A 16,652-nucleotide genomic window follows, 5' to 3' on the forward strand; every position below is an offset into this window, starting at 1 on the left:
GAAAATATTTGGGAATTTGGGCGTCGGTCGTTCTTTCCAAACTACTTCCTGCTGACAGAGGGCGCTGTCATAGGGGATCCTGAGAAGAAGCAGAAATCTTGGCTGTAGTCTGCAAGGCTGCTTTGTTCAGCTGTTTTGAATGTAGGATCACCTGGTACTCTGTTTCAGGCGGTCTGGCTTGCTCAAACCACATTAGTCTGGAAGGAATCCACAGCTTTTTATTTCCTGTTGAAACAAAAATAGAAATCCTTTTCCCCAGTAACTTGTCCTTAGACTTAAAATTTTGAGTCAAAGCATTTTTAAAATATATTGAATTAATTCAGCAGCATTTGTTTTAACAGTTGTTGTTATTTTCTCAGCAGTCAAACAATGCAGAGACAACACAATATCATACAGTACCCAGATTCTCTCTGAGCTTTTCATCTTTACGTGGCTTTATTATTACTCTGTTTATTTTACATTTATTTTTTCATTTTTTGACATAGGGTTTCACTGTGTAACTCTTATCTGTCCTGGAATTTACTCTGTATACCAGGTTTACTTTGCAAATCACAGAGATCTGTTTGCCTCTGTCTCCTGAGTGCTGGGATTAAAGGCGTGTGCTACAACACCCAGTTCCTCTTTGTCTCTTTAAAACTATTTCTTTTTCATGTCTATGTATATTTTAAAACACACTGTAAACCTTTAGAGGTTTTTCTTAATATGAATCTGTCTTTACTGTAAATCTTTATCTTCGTCTGGCCATGAGTCTTTATCTGTTAAACAACAACATTGTTAAAATGAAAGTCTTTGTTGTTTCTGCAGCGGTTATCAAAGATGGCTGTGGGTACTTTTACTGCCAGCAATGAAATCTGCCCTGGTCAATGCTGCCATCCAGCAGGCATGCTGCCGGCTTGGAGATGTGGTCACTGCCATTGCCATCTCTCATGCACCCAATAAATTGTTAGCAGAGTTTCTTAAAAGATGTGTGTTTTTTTGTCCCTTATGATGAGTCAGGAACCTTCCCTTAAAGGAGTCGCACAAATATCTGCTTGTCTCTCGCAAAGCAGAGTTTAACCGAGAAAAATGCTGCTACCAAGAAACCTTGATTGTCTCTGTTCTTTTGTTTGTAAAACCCTTTTTTAAGCTTTTGTTAAATTTTAAGTGGAAGTTCTTACTAGCCACGTGGGTGCCATTTGTAAGGAGTACAGTTTTTCCGCCTGCCGCCGCCTGGTCTCATCCTGCTGCCGCGCCAGCCCCAAATAATACACAGAGACTCTGTATTTGATACAATACTGTTGGCCCAGTTACTTGTTTCTTATCTGCTAGCTCTGCCTTTAATTATTAACCCATTTCTGCTGATCTATGTATTTTCACATGGCCTTCTCTTACCAGGGAGGTGGCTGGCGTCCAGCTCTCTCCAGACTCTCCATCTTGACTCCTCCTTCCTACTTCCTATTTCCTCCTTGTCTCCTAGTCCCTCCTATTTTCCTTTCCTATTGGCCAACAGTGCTTTATTATTAACCAGTATGAGAAACATATACAGAATGACATCTCCCATCAGAAGGTCTATGCCTGTCCAGGCCTCACATGGACAGCAGATATAATTAATTAAGTGAGATACACCTCTAAAGCAGTTTGTAAAACCAGTGGAGGGATTGTAAACACCATCACCATCTTTTTTTATCATTAACCATGGCAACAAAAAGGAAGAAAGTTCTATTTTTTTTATAACCAACCCAGTGACTGACTGAGATACCATCCCCTCTACCTCTCTTATATAAATTCACCTGTCTGTACCACGTTCTATTACACTCTTAGTGTTTCTTCATGGCTCAGAACCAGTTAAGCACTTTACCCACAATTTGAAGAAAAGAAAAAAAGAATCATTAAAGTTGACTGACCTATAATCACACCTCAAAGTAAAGAAATTGTTGAGCTACTTTAACTTTACTTTTCTGATTCCAAATCACAAAGCAATGAATAACTAAATTTCTTATGAAAAAAGAAAAAGACAAAAAGAGAATAGATGACAAAAAGAGAACGATTGTATTCTTTTCTCAAGAATTATATGATTCACACATTATTGTTTCGTAATCACATCACCTTTTTTCTCTCCAAAAGATGAAATTTATCTCTAACATGTCATTAAAAGAAGTACATGCAAAGTCAGTGTTGGGTGGAGTGGGAGGAGGAATGGGAGGAGGGATTGGTTGCCAACATCTCAATCCTCTGTTATCTTACCATCCTTGGCTCACGGCTTGGTTTTACTGAGAGCACACAGACCCGGTTATGGATTTAATGGTACAAGAAGACAAAACTGAAATGTTCTGTAGAAATTGAGCAGAAAATGTATTTCTCTTGAAAAAACATGCCCTCTGGGCTAAACCACGGAAGGGGCTACATTCTTACAAGTCCCGGAAAAACTATTTGCCTTTGGAGTCCTAAGAGCATGTTCAAGCCACAGATGCACTCACTTTCACAGGCCCTACGTTGGATACTATCTCCCAGAAGGGTTCACGCTATTAATCATTCTACTCTTGCCTCTTTATTGCCCATGTATGAATAAAAGCCGGAATGAAAGCTACAGTTTATATCTCAGTCTGAACCTCACAATAGCAAAAAAGCAAAAGGGGTATCAGGAACATTTCAGAACCACTCTAGAAATGACACTTCTAAGGATACGGGGAGCCAATGGTGGGTACCAGTTGTCTCTGGAGTAAGAGATGCTTGAGCAGCATGTTACTTCACCCAGATTAACACATGAAAAGACATGCTGGGTTGTTCATATTTCTAGTATCAGAATCAAGGTCCTTTACTAACTTATTGAATCATGGTATTTGTGAGAAATAAGAGCTTCTAGAGATCATATAGTTCATCCAACTGCCACTTTTAGATAATTAAACCCTGTCTTTATTTTGCTATCATTTAATCAAAAGCAGCTGTGCACATAGTTCACTGGAAACATTGTTTTAAATAGTTAATGATAGATGCATGAATTAGATGGACCAGAAAACATTGTGTTAGGTACAAGAAGCCAATCAGAAAGAGAAAAGCTCATGTTTTCTCTAATATATATGCACATATGTGTGAGTGGGTGGGGCATGTGTGTGTGTGTGTGTGTGTGTGTCTGTGTGTGTGTGTGTGTGTATAGGAAGGTGATTATGTAGTTTTAAAGTGGTTAGAAGGATCCTAAATGGAAGGAAAAGAAAACAAGAGAGAAAATTGGAAATAAAAAAGAAAGACATATACTGCATGTTATCTGGCATATTCAGGAACTGAGTGTGTGTACAATAAACATGAAATATATACAACTTTAAAATAAATGGAAACCAATGAAAATGGAGGGTGAAAAGGTAAATATGACCACAATACAATGACATATATATATATATATATATATATATATATATATATATATATGGAATTCTTTATTTTCCACCATTATATCGCAGTTTAATATGGATCAGGATAAACAAATAGGCTGAATAGGTGTTTATTCAGGGAAAAATAACTTACAATCTAGACAGATGAACACCAGCAAGTTCCACCAGATGCTCTCCTCTCCGCGTCCCACCAGCAATAGAGCATATCCGGGCTCCACCTCAGACCTAGTTCCCCAAGTCACTTCTGCCCCTGGCTCCACTCCCCCAATGGGCATGGTCAGTGCCACAGAAGCAGACAAAGTGAATATCTCACTACAATTCCCCTTTTAGTCTAAAGAAAAGATTTGGGCTTGATACAAAACTATATACAAAACAGTGAATAACAAGTGTGCTCTAAGCAAAGGAAAATCGAGAACAAAATGACCTACACCATTACAAATATTTAATTGAAAAATACACGAAATACAAGGGTGGTTGTTTTTTAAGATAAAGAATAATAGAGTGATATAGGAGGGGAAACAAGTGGGATTGAATGGGATGGAAGTATACAATATACATGTATTATGATTAAAATTCATTTTCACATAATGAATATGTGAACAAATAAAAATAGTTGATGCCATATGTAGAATAAGTAAAATATTCAATTCATTACATTAAAAAGTTTGAAAACTAGCATAGAATGGAACCTGGCCCCTTGCAAGTAGGTGTCAGTTAGATGGCCTGGGAAGTCTTTGGGGCACCTGATAATGGAAGAGCATTTATATCTAGTGTACGAATGGACATTGGGAACCCTTCCCTTAGATGGATCTCTCTCAGCCTAAGCACATGGGAGAGGGCCTAGGCCCTGCCCCAAATGATATGATAGACTTTGCTAATCTCCTATGGAAGGCCTAATCCTTTCTATGGAGCAGAAGAGGGATGGGATGGGGGTTGGTGGGGGGCCATGGGAGAATGGGAGACAGGGAACTGAGATTGATATATAAAATAATATTGTTTGTAATTTAAATTTAAAAAAGGAAAAAGTTTAAAAATCTAATAGAAAAATCAGAGAAACCTTTTTGACATAAAAATCTTTTTAAAGGTATTTTTTTTTTATTTAAATTTGAAACAAGCTTGTTTTACATGTCAATCCGAGTTTCTGAACCCTCCTGCCCTCCTCTGTTCCCCCCCCCACCAACCCCCATCCTATCCCCTTTCTGCTCTCCAGGGAGAGTGAGACATAATTTTTATTTAGCAAATATATGTGGCTGTTGAGGATAACTTACAATGAGTAATGACATTGAAAATGGGTAATGAAGAAAAGCAGTGTAGGACAAGAGGGAATGGGCTATGTTATTTATTTATTTATTTATTCATTCATTCATTCATTTATTTATTTTTTAACAAAGTGGTCATCCAGTTCTCAGGAAACAACAAAGCAATATTAAAGAAAATGTTAGCAAAGGAGCTACAGAGATGGCCTGCTTAAGGACACTTACCCTTTTGGAAAGGATGCTGGTTGAATCCCAGCCCCCATATGGAAGCTCAAAATTACCTGTCACTCCAGTTGTAGGGTATCTTTCAACTTCTCTTGCTTCTAGGAAATTCTGCACTTGTACAGCTTCACACACATGCATGTGAGTAAAGTAAAAAAATAAAAAAGTCTTGATTTTGTGAAAGAAGAAATGTGGAACTGAATGAATAACATTGGAGGAAGGAAAGAGGTGATAATAAAATTATATTTTAATTTCAAAAATTAAAAATGCACATTTTAAAATGTACTTGACATAAAAATAATACCCTAAATAAATGGTGAGGGGTTGGCATATTGTTATGTATGCCTGGAGAAATTGCAGGCAGTGGAAGGACTCCAAGCAAGAGCATGTTTCAGAAATGAAAGAACAACTTGGAGGCAAGTGTTGCAGAAGCTGAATGAATGGGATGAAAGAGCAAAAAGTCACAGGAGTGAACCCTCTCTTCCTGTAGCTCAGATCATCAGAACTTTTAATCTTGGGTCATTGACTTTCTTTTCTTCAGAGTGATGAATCACTGAGGAGTTCTGAGGAAAGAAATGACAACTCTGTACTTCGATGCTGTGTGAATAGATCATAGGGCTCAAACACAACAGATAAGGGAGACATTCATAAAATCCAGACTGTGGCAATGAGATGCTGAGAACATAGTAACTTTGGATACATGTGAAGATCTAGACAGCATAATCACTAAAACTGGTGTGGGTTATGAGTAAAAGATGGGAATTGAGATGATGCCTCTACGTTGGGTGAGGTAACACGTGCCTTTAACCCCTGCACTATGGAAGCAGACACAGGTGGATCTCCATAAGTTCAAGGCCAGCCTGGTTAACAGACTGAAGTCCAGGACAGTCAAGGCTACATTACCATGACATTTGAGATGATACCTCTGGTTTTATGTCTGTACAGTTAGTTAATCTGGAGCTACAGAAAGAGCAGAGTTGTATTAATGATTGACACTCAAATCTGAACTTGATCTTATATTAGACATATATGCGTAGATGTTTAGGAAGATAGCTATTCCCCAAAAGGGCATCTCATGAAGACTTATCAAGTAAAATGTGTGGAAGAGACAGTGTTGTGGTTGGAGTGAGAAACTTTGGAGGTGCTTGTTCTTCCCACACACACTTATATGGCTTTGGCTCTATAGGTATCTACCAGACATCTCAGATACTGCCAGATGTGTAAAACCAACAGTTTACTTTTCTATACTAGCTCAAATGTCAAAACTTAGGTTTTCCATGCTTATCTAGAGCAACCTGTTGACAACCATATATTCAATTAGTGAAAGAATTTGGATGTAAAATCTGTCCACTTGCGTGTTCCCTCCTACCCAGTTCATTGTCCTTCCAATATTCATCAGCAGTTTCCCTGTTATGTCTGGAGGACTTTCTTGTTTTCAGACTTTGGCTTTTATGGAACAATAAGATTTCAAAACTCCTTCTAAGCTAAATGGGAGTATTGGAAAATTTTAATTTGTTCAAGTAAGAAGTTTAAACAGAAACTCAGCTGAATAAAAACTAAACCCGAAATATACAACCCGAACAACTAAAGTTGAAATTAATAACTATGGCCACCATCATTTCTTCTAAACCATAAAAATCTACAAAATCAGAGAAAAAAATAATCTGACAGTGAAAACAAGTCCTTCTGAAAAAAAGGAATTGGTACAAATATAGTTTTCTTCATATTTACAAATTATTGCTATGATTCTAAGCCCCAGATCTTCCCTAACATCCTGTAGTTTTGCAAACTCATAAAATTAAGCAATGAAAATTTTGCCTAGAGGGCTTTAAAAGCCTGTTTTCTACTGATATCAGGTGGGATAAAATGGCATGGTTGAGACTTAGCTTTATTTACTCATATCTATTTTTCCTGTCATCATACCAATTCACTTTCTTCCATAATATTAAAGTTATTATCACCTTCAAGAAAAATTAACTGTTCCTGTTAACAAGCAAAGGTGGCTGCTCAGGAGAGAATCTTTGATATTGAGATGAAACTGAATGATGTCCCATCCCTATGAACCTAAGAGAACACATTATTGTTATCCAGAGACTAAGATTTCTCCCAGTCTTTTTTTAAATTTATTTAGAAATAATCGTTTTACATAACAATCCTCCTGTTCCCTCTCTGTCCCTTCTTCCCATGCCACCTACCAACCCCTTCTACCCACCCATTCACGTTCACAAGGACAGTGAGTTCTTCTGTGGGGGATCATCAAAGTCTCTCATATCATTTTGGGGAGGGCCTAGGCCCTCCTCAATGTATCTGGGCTGAAATAGTATCTCTCCATAAGAAATGGTCTCCCAAAGCCCATTTGTGCACTAGGAATAAATACTGTTTCCACTGATAGAGGTCCAGGCTTTCTAACTGGTTCATTCCAATGCTGGTTCCCCAGCTTTACTACTGGGGTCCTTGTGCTCTCACTGGGTCAGGTCTGCTGTTTCTGTAGATTACTCTAGCACAGTCATGACTCCTTTGATCATCAATCCTCCCTCTCTACAACTGGATTCCAGGAGTATGGCTCAATGCTTAAGGCTCTAGGATGGCAATTAAGTTAATCATCATTCTCATTATAGGGGAAGGGCATCAAAGGTGGCCTGTTCACTGCTGCCTAGATTCTTAGTCAGAGTCTTCTTTGTGGATATTTGAACATTTCCCTAGTGCCAAATTTCTCTTTAAACCTATACTTGCTCCCTCTATTAAGGTATCTCTTTTCTTGCTCTCCTCTATTCCTCCTGAACCTTCCTGATCCTTCTTGTTCTCTTCCCCCCTCCTCTTCTGCCCTTATCTTTCTCCTACCTCCTTCCACTCTCCCCCCATGCTCCCAATTTGCTCAGGAGTTCTTGAAGAAAGTCATTTCTTCACAAGAAAAGTCCATAAAAAGAAGTCTCAGTTCGCCCAATCTTTTATGCTCAGTAGTCCTAACAAATATTTATCATTCAATTAACTTCACTTTAGTGAAAAAGATTAGACTAAGTTTCTTTGTTTATTTGCAATGCTGTGGATCAAACCTAGGGCCTCATACATCCTATATAGTAGCATCCTACCACTGAGAAATATCCTTAACATTGTGTGTGATGAATTATCAGCCATGTGTTACATACCATATATGACAACAAAGTGCTACCTAAAACATCTTCTGTCATGATAAACCATGCAATCAATACTTATAAGTCATTTGAAGGCATAGGAAGAAAATAGAACATCAAATACTAGTGTGAGAGAAGGGGGTTCATATCAGAGAAGGTTTTGAAAAGGATGATAGAACTGTACTGGAATTCGAGAGACAAGAATTTAGACAGATATAACTCTGAGGATAGAGTAGAAGCTGAGAAAATGGAGCAGAGAAAGGAAAGGTTACATGTGGGAGCAAAACATGTTATTATTTGTTAGGAAGTGATTGGAGAGGCCCCAGCCCACAGTGGGAAGGTGTTCCAGGAACGAAGAGAACTCTAGCCACATGCTTTAGATTTGCCACTGACATTGATGCAACTAGGTTAATTTAGATAATATACTGTGCAGGTGGTATGAATAGACTGATGGTCAAAACCTAGCTAGAATACTGTTTAAAGCAATCTGGAGAAGGTGCAGTAACATAGTTATGAGCTGGGCAGTTTGGGTAGAAAGGAGGTAATGGATTCAGGTGTATGAGCTTACCAGCCTGACATTGCTGTGCAAATTGACTAATACTGTCTCTCTGGAACAGCCTTCATTCATGTGAAAGCAGCAGTATCCATTCTGTAATGATGAAACACTCTAGGAAAATATAGGCAATCTCTTTGGGGCTATATTCTAGAGTCACTGTGACAGGTAGTGAAAGACATAGGCAGCTAGCCTCTACATCAGACTCCATAGACATTCTTAACAGTAATAATACAACCAAAATGGTCCTCTAGGAAGTTAGAAAGGTATTTGAACATGGGTTTTTACTAGTGTCACAAAGTTTTCATCAAGCTTCATGCACTTGATTTTCAGGAAGTGTGGCTAGGAGTTTTGCCCTTGCATTTACAAGATGACACTTCATATTTGTTCAACACACGTTGACTTTTGTTTTGAACTGTTTTTACTTTGTCTTTCTCTGCAATATTGGATCTGTAAATGCCAGACAAATAATCTAAAGCTAGATTTGTTTCCATTTCTGCATTTTATCTTCACAAGTGAAAGGCCATTACTATGATCTCCCCAGGCCAATGTCACATCAAGGCAGATTGCAGAGTAGTGTCCTAACTTCAAAGCATATGCATTTTCCTTCACTGTTCAGTTTTCTTGAGGATTCCATCCTTGAAACTCTAAGCACTGTGATAGCATTTTTTGAATAATTTAGTTCTGGATACACTAATTTTATTTTTAGTCTCTTCTTTCTTTACCCCATACCGTTTATTGCAAATTCTTACTTAATTTATGTAAACTCTCTTGGAGTGGTTTTCTACCTTTTAGTTTTTATTTTTTGGCTTATTTTACTTCTATTACTATTATTATGATTGTACATGTGTGTTATGTGTGATGTTGTGGGGGTGCATGTTTTCCACAGTGTATTTATTGAATTCAGGGGGTACTTTTTTTGATGTTGGTTCTCACCTTCTAATTTTAGGTGTGTTCTGAGGATAGAACTGAAGATTTCAGGCTTGTGTGACAAGTGCTTTTACCTTCTAAGCCATCCTGTTGTACCCCAGTAAAGGGAAACCTTTCTCTCTCTTTAGCAAAGAAGTTAGTGATTCTACATTACAAGAACCCGAGAAGAGAAAGTCTTTCTGGCATTCAAGGCATAGGCCAGATTAAGAAAAGGATTTCAGGAGAAAGCTACAACTGTGCACAGATCAGAAGATGGGCCCAGGTAAGATAAGATGGGCCCAGGTGTGGGAAGCCACAGCCCCAAGATGGTGCCTGGCTGGATGCCAGGTAGTCTGAGCTTAGCTGTAAACAAGCCTTATTTGGAAGTGCTTAATGGATCTGGTGGGCTTCCTCCTTCTGTGGCCTACCCAGGATTGCCAGGTGGCATGAGCTGATTGGGCAGTGAGCACACATTTAAGGGCTAGCTGGGGCTGGGGGAAGCGGAAGCTGATGTACAAGGTTTCTGAATAAACTGCTTGAAGAAGAGTTGTGGTTGTGTTTCCTCGCTGGCCGAGGTAGACATGACACCAAGGTAAGAGAGCTGGAGCTTGGAGAGAACACCACAGCCAGCAAAATAGCTTGTGAGCTTTAATTAGGGTACAGCCTGTAGGTGTTGGAAGATCTATCAGGCTAGTGTGGCTAGGTACTGATTTAAAAAAATAGGAAAGTGAAAAGAAGAGACTATAGAAAAAGCAGTCCTTAGCTTGTTTACAGCTTTGAAAAGCAGAATGTCATTGCTTTGTTTGGTTTGATATTCAAGATGGAAGTTGGAACTTTGTGCATGTTATGCATCTGCTTTGCCACTGAGAGACATCCCTGACTTCTGTGAAACCTTGATGCTTGCATTTCATGACTAATTAAAAGACTGATAAGGGTTTTAAGCAGGAGATAAACACGACCTTTACTTTGTGTATCTGTGCTCATATCTTTGTGCAGTAGTGTGTGTTTGAGTGAAGATATATAAATATACATATGTATGGAAGCCAGAGGTCAATATTCAGTGCTTTTTTTCTTTTTAACAATTTCTCTATATTAGTTCATGGGGCAGAGTCTGTCATCCAACTTGAGACTAGCTAGAAAGCATATCCCAAGAATCCTTGTGTCTTTATCTCACCAATACTGGAATTATAAACACAAGCCACCACACTTGGCTATTTTCATGCAAGACATTATGCTTTGGTCTTCAGGCTACCCTGACTAAGCCTATCACCCATTGATTTTAAGAAATTCATTTATAAGTTCTTAGGGCAAAATGAATGGAGAAGTGAGAATTAGATGAAATTTTGGGGAGACCAAACTAGCCTGGAGTTGTTCTAAGACCTAAGGGAGTATCTGAGGAGGGAGAATGAGTTCTAGAACCTCCATAATGCAGAATGACAATGAAGTAGGTCATGCTCTTCTTTGTATAAGTGGCACTTGCTAGAGATGTGCAAATAGTATATTCTTCCTCCTCATTTTCTCATGTATTTCCTTGTCTACTTTGTGTTCTTTGCTGCCCTGCTCTTTCTTTCTTCCTTTCCTTTCCTTCCTTTCCTTCTAAGTTCATATAGTTTCCTTTCACAAATGTACTCATTATATACACCCATGCCCCATATATATGTGTGTATCCTGAAAAGGTTCATGGTATGGGTATGTAATTAATACTTTCAGCAATCACATAAAGACACCAGTAGGGCTAGGTGTGTTTATTTAACGTTTTGTATTATTTTGAATCTCTTTGTTGTATCAGCAATTGGAATTTCCATTTCTAACTTGTTCTTTTCATTGCCTTTAGAAATGCATGCCATTCTGAATACTCCAACCAACAAGAACAAACATGAAAAAAAATCAAAGGAAAAAATACCATTGCAAATTAATGAAATAATTTTCTAGACACAAGTGAATTGTTATAATGTGAAATATGTATCATAACTATTTGTGAACACAAAATTGTGAATAACAAAATTTAACATCATCCTCCAATATTTTGAATGTGAGGAAATTAGAATTTAGGGGCAAAGGCATTGCTGTGGCATTAAATTACTCAACCAGAAATGGGAAAAACTATGACAAATATGTGTCCCGACAACTGGCTATAAATTTATCTGATTTGATCCACTCTCCTTTTCCCTGATCCCTTCCTTTTTTCTTTGAATTCTCTATTTGTACAAACTGCTACCAGCTTCCATCCATTATAATCCCTACTATAACAACTGGTATAAACGAAAGAATCCCCTAGGAGCTGGCTAATATTCCACACTCACAGTTTGGTAGTCTTTATATTGAAACTAGTATGCCTCACCCCACCCTGAAGTTGTGTTTGTTCAGCCATCACTGAAAATTCAGAAGGCCATGAAGTTTTGCTTTTGAAGTATACTGTTATCTACTATTATATAAGCCAAAGCAAAAATCCCACAGTTGCTTGTTATTCCTCATATTTCATGAGCTCATGGGAATATCATTCTTACAGTCAGTAAGGATTCACTTTCACCAACTTAAATGCTTTTACTAAGTATTCAGTGGATGGAATTTTTAATTACTCAAGAAATTCTACTCACTTGTTACAGGATAATTTAATGTCCTTTGCTTACATTTGACACAAGGAAACTTGTTCTAACCTTCCAACTTGACCTTTTTACCATGCACTCCCAATTATAATCTAGAATCCTAGAAATGTTCAAGGCAAATATTTCTCTTAGTTTAGCATATCTCAGAAGTTTCCTTTATGAACAGTTTAACAATAAAAGAAATCTGAAGATTCACACATTGTTGGCTTGACTCCTTCATTGCTTAGATTCAGAGGCAGGAATTTCTATGACCATCAGTTACGATGGGTGCATTTTGCTGGAGGTAGCATATGTCAGCCAAAAGCTACAGGTGGAAGTTATAGTGTTCATATATTTTCCTTGAATCTAAGCTGAAAAGAGGAAGTGAAAATCTTCGTCAGCTGCTCAGTTTTACTGGAATCATGAGTCTTTTGGCAACTGTGGAATGGAAACTATAGCAATTTTGATTGATTATTCAAGGTGAGTTAGTTTGTAACCAAGTTGTTGAACTATAATATTTTTCTGCAGAATACTTTTAACCATGTACTCAGTCCAAGTATGACTTAGGTTTGATGAAAAGACATTGAATACATTTTCCCTCAGAGTTCTTTTCCTAAGAAAGTCCAGCACATGCAATTTCAGTGTATCCAAAGTAGTCACTAAAAATGTGTTGTTTAACAATGACTTGAGATTTACCATCCTACATGAAAACAGTGGAATTGATTATAGCAAACCACCTTCCTGGTACTGCAGCTATATGTTGTCTTCTGCCATTCTAAGAGGGATTTCAAACTTAAGTTCTATTCATGAGCAGCAGGAAAGACTTCCTGTATAGGCATTATCTTTCCAGACATGCCAATCACAAAGTAACCAGAGGAGAAAAGTAATAATTTTCTTGGAACAAAACTGAATCTAGGTTTACAGGTTTACATGTGGGCATCCACATGGAATGCTTTTGAACTGAAGGAGAACACCTGTTTTCTACTATCCATAGATAGAGCTGTTGAATGTGGTCATTTAAAACTATGTATAGTAAAATATAATTCCTTTGATGCCTCTTACTCCAGAGCTTTCAAGCTTACAGAATATCCAAATGAACACTCATCCAGAATGCTGACAACTGAGACTGAGTCACATCTGGGTGATATCCAGTCAAGTGGCTCAAGTGATGTACTTCTAATTCTTTCTTCTCTGCATTTCACATTTTCTCAGATTCACATGAAATAAGGTCTTTCCCCACATTTAAAGAAGATGTTGAATATTAATATGATGTTTCTTCTCCTCTCTTTTTAAAAATAGTTTAATTTAGGGTGATAGTGAGATGGTTGACTGAGTAGTCTGATTGCTGCACATTTATGGGGCCATAAGTTTGAATCCACAGTACCCACACTGATGGGAGATGCCATTCTGTAAATATGTTTCTTATACTAGTTAATGAATAAAGCACTGTTGGCCAATAGGAAAGCAAGATAGGTGGAACTAGGAGACAAGGAGGATTTGAGGAAGTAGTAGGGAGGAGTCAGCATGAAGAGATGGGGGAAAACGGAAGCCGGCCTCACTCTCTGGTAAGATAGTCAGATGAGACCACATGGAAATGCTTAGATAAATAGAAATGGGTTAACTTAAAACAGAGCTAGCCAATAAGAAACAAGTAACTGACCAACAGCATCTTATCTAATACAGCATCTCTCTGTGTGTTATTTGGGTCTGGCACTGAGGTAGGTCCAGGCTAGTGACCTACTTGTGACATTATGGCTCCACAACATGGCTAATAAGAACTTTCACTTAAAATTTATCAAAATCTTATAGAAACAAAAGAACAGACAAGCAAGGCCTCTTGCTAACAGCATTTTTCTGGGTTGGAGTCTGTTTTGCCTGAGACAAGCAAAGATTTCCACAGCTCCTTTAAGGGAGGTTTCCTGACTTGTCATAAGAGGCAAAAAAACACAAGGCTTTAAAAAAAAGCACTGCTAACAATTTACTGGTGTGTACGAGAGCTGGCAATGACAGTGACCACATCTTCAAGCTGGCAACATGCTGCTGGATGGCTGCGTAAACCAAGACAGTGACCATAGCTCTCAGTGCTGGTGGTAAAATGGCCACCACCATCTTGGATAAGACTGCAGCTAACACAACTATGACTTTCATTTTAGCAATTTGTTGTTTACCAGATAAAAGACTCATGGCTACAAAAAGATAAAGATTTACAGTAAAGACAGATTCACATTAAGAAAACCTCAAAATGTTTACAGTGTGTTCTAAAATATATGTAGGCTTGGGAGAGAAAAGAAATAAAATGGTTTTAAAAAGACAGCAAGGAGCTATGTGTGATGGCACATGCCTTTAATCCCAGCACTCAGGAGACAGAGGCAAGAAGATCTCTGTGATTGCAAAGTAAATCTGGTATACAGAGTGAATTCCAGGACAGATAAAAGTTACACAGAGAAACCCTGTCTCAAAAAATGAAAAAATAGAAGAAAGAGAGTAATAATAAAGCCACGTAAAGATGGAAAGCTCAGAGAGAATCTGGATACTGTACTGTGTTATATTGTCTTTGTATCTTTTGACTGCTGAGGAAATAACAACTGTTAAAACAAATGCTGCTAGATTAATTCCGTTTAAATATTTTAAAAATGTTTTGACCTCAAAATTTAAGTCTAAGGACAAGTTACTGGGGAAAAAGGATTTCTATTTTTGTTTCCACAGAAAATGAAAAGCTGTGAATTCTTTCCAGACTAATGTGGTTTGATCAACCCAGACCAGGTGATCCAACATTCATAACAGTTTGGACATTGCAGCCTTACAGACTACAGCCAGGATTTCTTCATCTTCTTAGGATCCCCATAACAGTGCCCCCTATCAGCAGCATGAAGTTGTTTGGAAAGAACAATGCCCAAATTCCCAAATATTGTCTATAAATGTTTGTTTTCGTTTAAGTGGGCTTGGTTATAAATGATTAGTAACCACAACCAATCGTTTTAAAGGTAAAAAGGGAATTATGGAATAGATATGAATGCTTTGTTTTGGAATTGAATTTCATTCATTGATACACATTTAAGGTCAATCTTGTTTAGGCATTGTGTTTATATAGCTCATTTAAAATAATGTATAATGTAGTACAGATTATAGATAATTACCTATGATAGTCAAAGCTTAGAGTTAAGTTAGTTAGGTTTAGAGATGTATTTGAGATGGAATAGGCATTCTTCAAACCTTTCAAAGACCTACAGAATATGGCATTTAAAATGGTTTAGGGTTTTTCTTGACAGTGAGACATAAATGTGTCAGACATCAAAGAAACGAGTTATAAAGTTTACTTCCAATATGGCAAGACTACCCATTTGGACAAGATACTGCTCTTTTCTGGACTGATTGACTTTATGCTGTATAAACTGGACATGCAGGACCCACAGAAAAGTGACTGCTGATTCAAGATGGACATTGGTACAGAGTTCCTACTTCATGGAAGAGTCTGCCAGACAGTCTGCAGGACACAGAGAAAAGTGACTGATAAGCTGCCAATACAGGTGGACAGTTTAAAGTTTCCTGCTTTGCTGAAGAGTCTGCCAGACACACTATGGAAGATTACAGAAGAAATTCGGGTGACTGACCAGGCAGTGAGTTGTCTCTGTCATTTCTAGAGTTTATATACTATCCTTCTGTGGTCTTTGAAGAAGTTGAGGACAGATAGTTATGGTTATAGTTTTCTTTAGTTAGGATTAAAGATAAGTTACATATAAGACTTTAGACTCACAAAGATAAGATAGATATTAGAATATTTTCTTTAAATATTGCTAAATGTTAATGGACTAATTATTGTTAACTCTGATTCTTACTTGTTAAGTGTTGTGTCATATATTTTGCTTTGTTAAGGTTAGAACCCTTCTTTTTATTTTAGACAGAAAAGAGAAGATGATGGGAGATGCCATTCTGTAACTATGTTTCTCATACTGGTTAATGAATAAAGCACTGTTGGCTAATAGGAAAGCAAGATAGGCTAGGAGACAAGGAGGATTTGTGGAAGTAGTATGGAGGAGTCAGCATGGAGAGATGGAGGAGAACAGACGCCAGCCTAGCTCTCCGGTAAGATGAGACCACGTGGAAATACTTAGATTAATATAAATGGGTTAATACTTAATACAGTGCTATCCAATAAGAAACAAGTAACTGGCCAACAGCATTATATCTAATACAGCATCTCTCTGTGTATTATTTGGGGCTGGTGCCACAGTGGGTCCAGGCTGGCGGGGAAAGACCTTACTCCTTACACCCACACATCTGAAACTCAAGTATTGGCATATTAAGAGTGAAATGATAAGAAGATCTCATGAGCTTAGACTATCTGGCAAGTTTTAGGTCAGTGAGACATTGTCTCATAAAATAAAGAGGAGAGCAATAAAGGAAGACATCTGATATTAACTGCTTTTCTGGATATGCTTGTACATGTGTGCACCTGTATACACATGTACATACTCATATACATAACATACACACACATACTACAAGACCAAAAATATTTTGTTTAATTTAAAACATGAAGTACTAAACCCAAAAGGAGCTGAATATATAAAGGACATTAAAATAGCCCACTTCATCCTTCTATGCCCATGTTTCAGGAACATCACATTGGA

The sequence above is a fragment of the Phodopus roborovskii genome, unplaced genomic scaffold (assembly GCF_943737965.1).
Source record: "Phodopus roborovskii unplaced genomic scaffold, PHOROB, whole genome shotgun sequence".
Classification (NCBI taxonomy): Eukaryota; Metazoa; Chordata; class Mammalia; order Rodentia; family Cricetidae; genus Phodopus; species Phodopus roborovskii.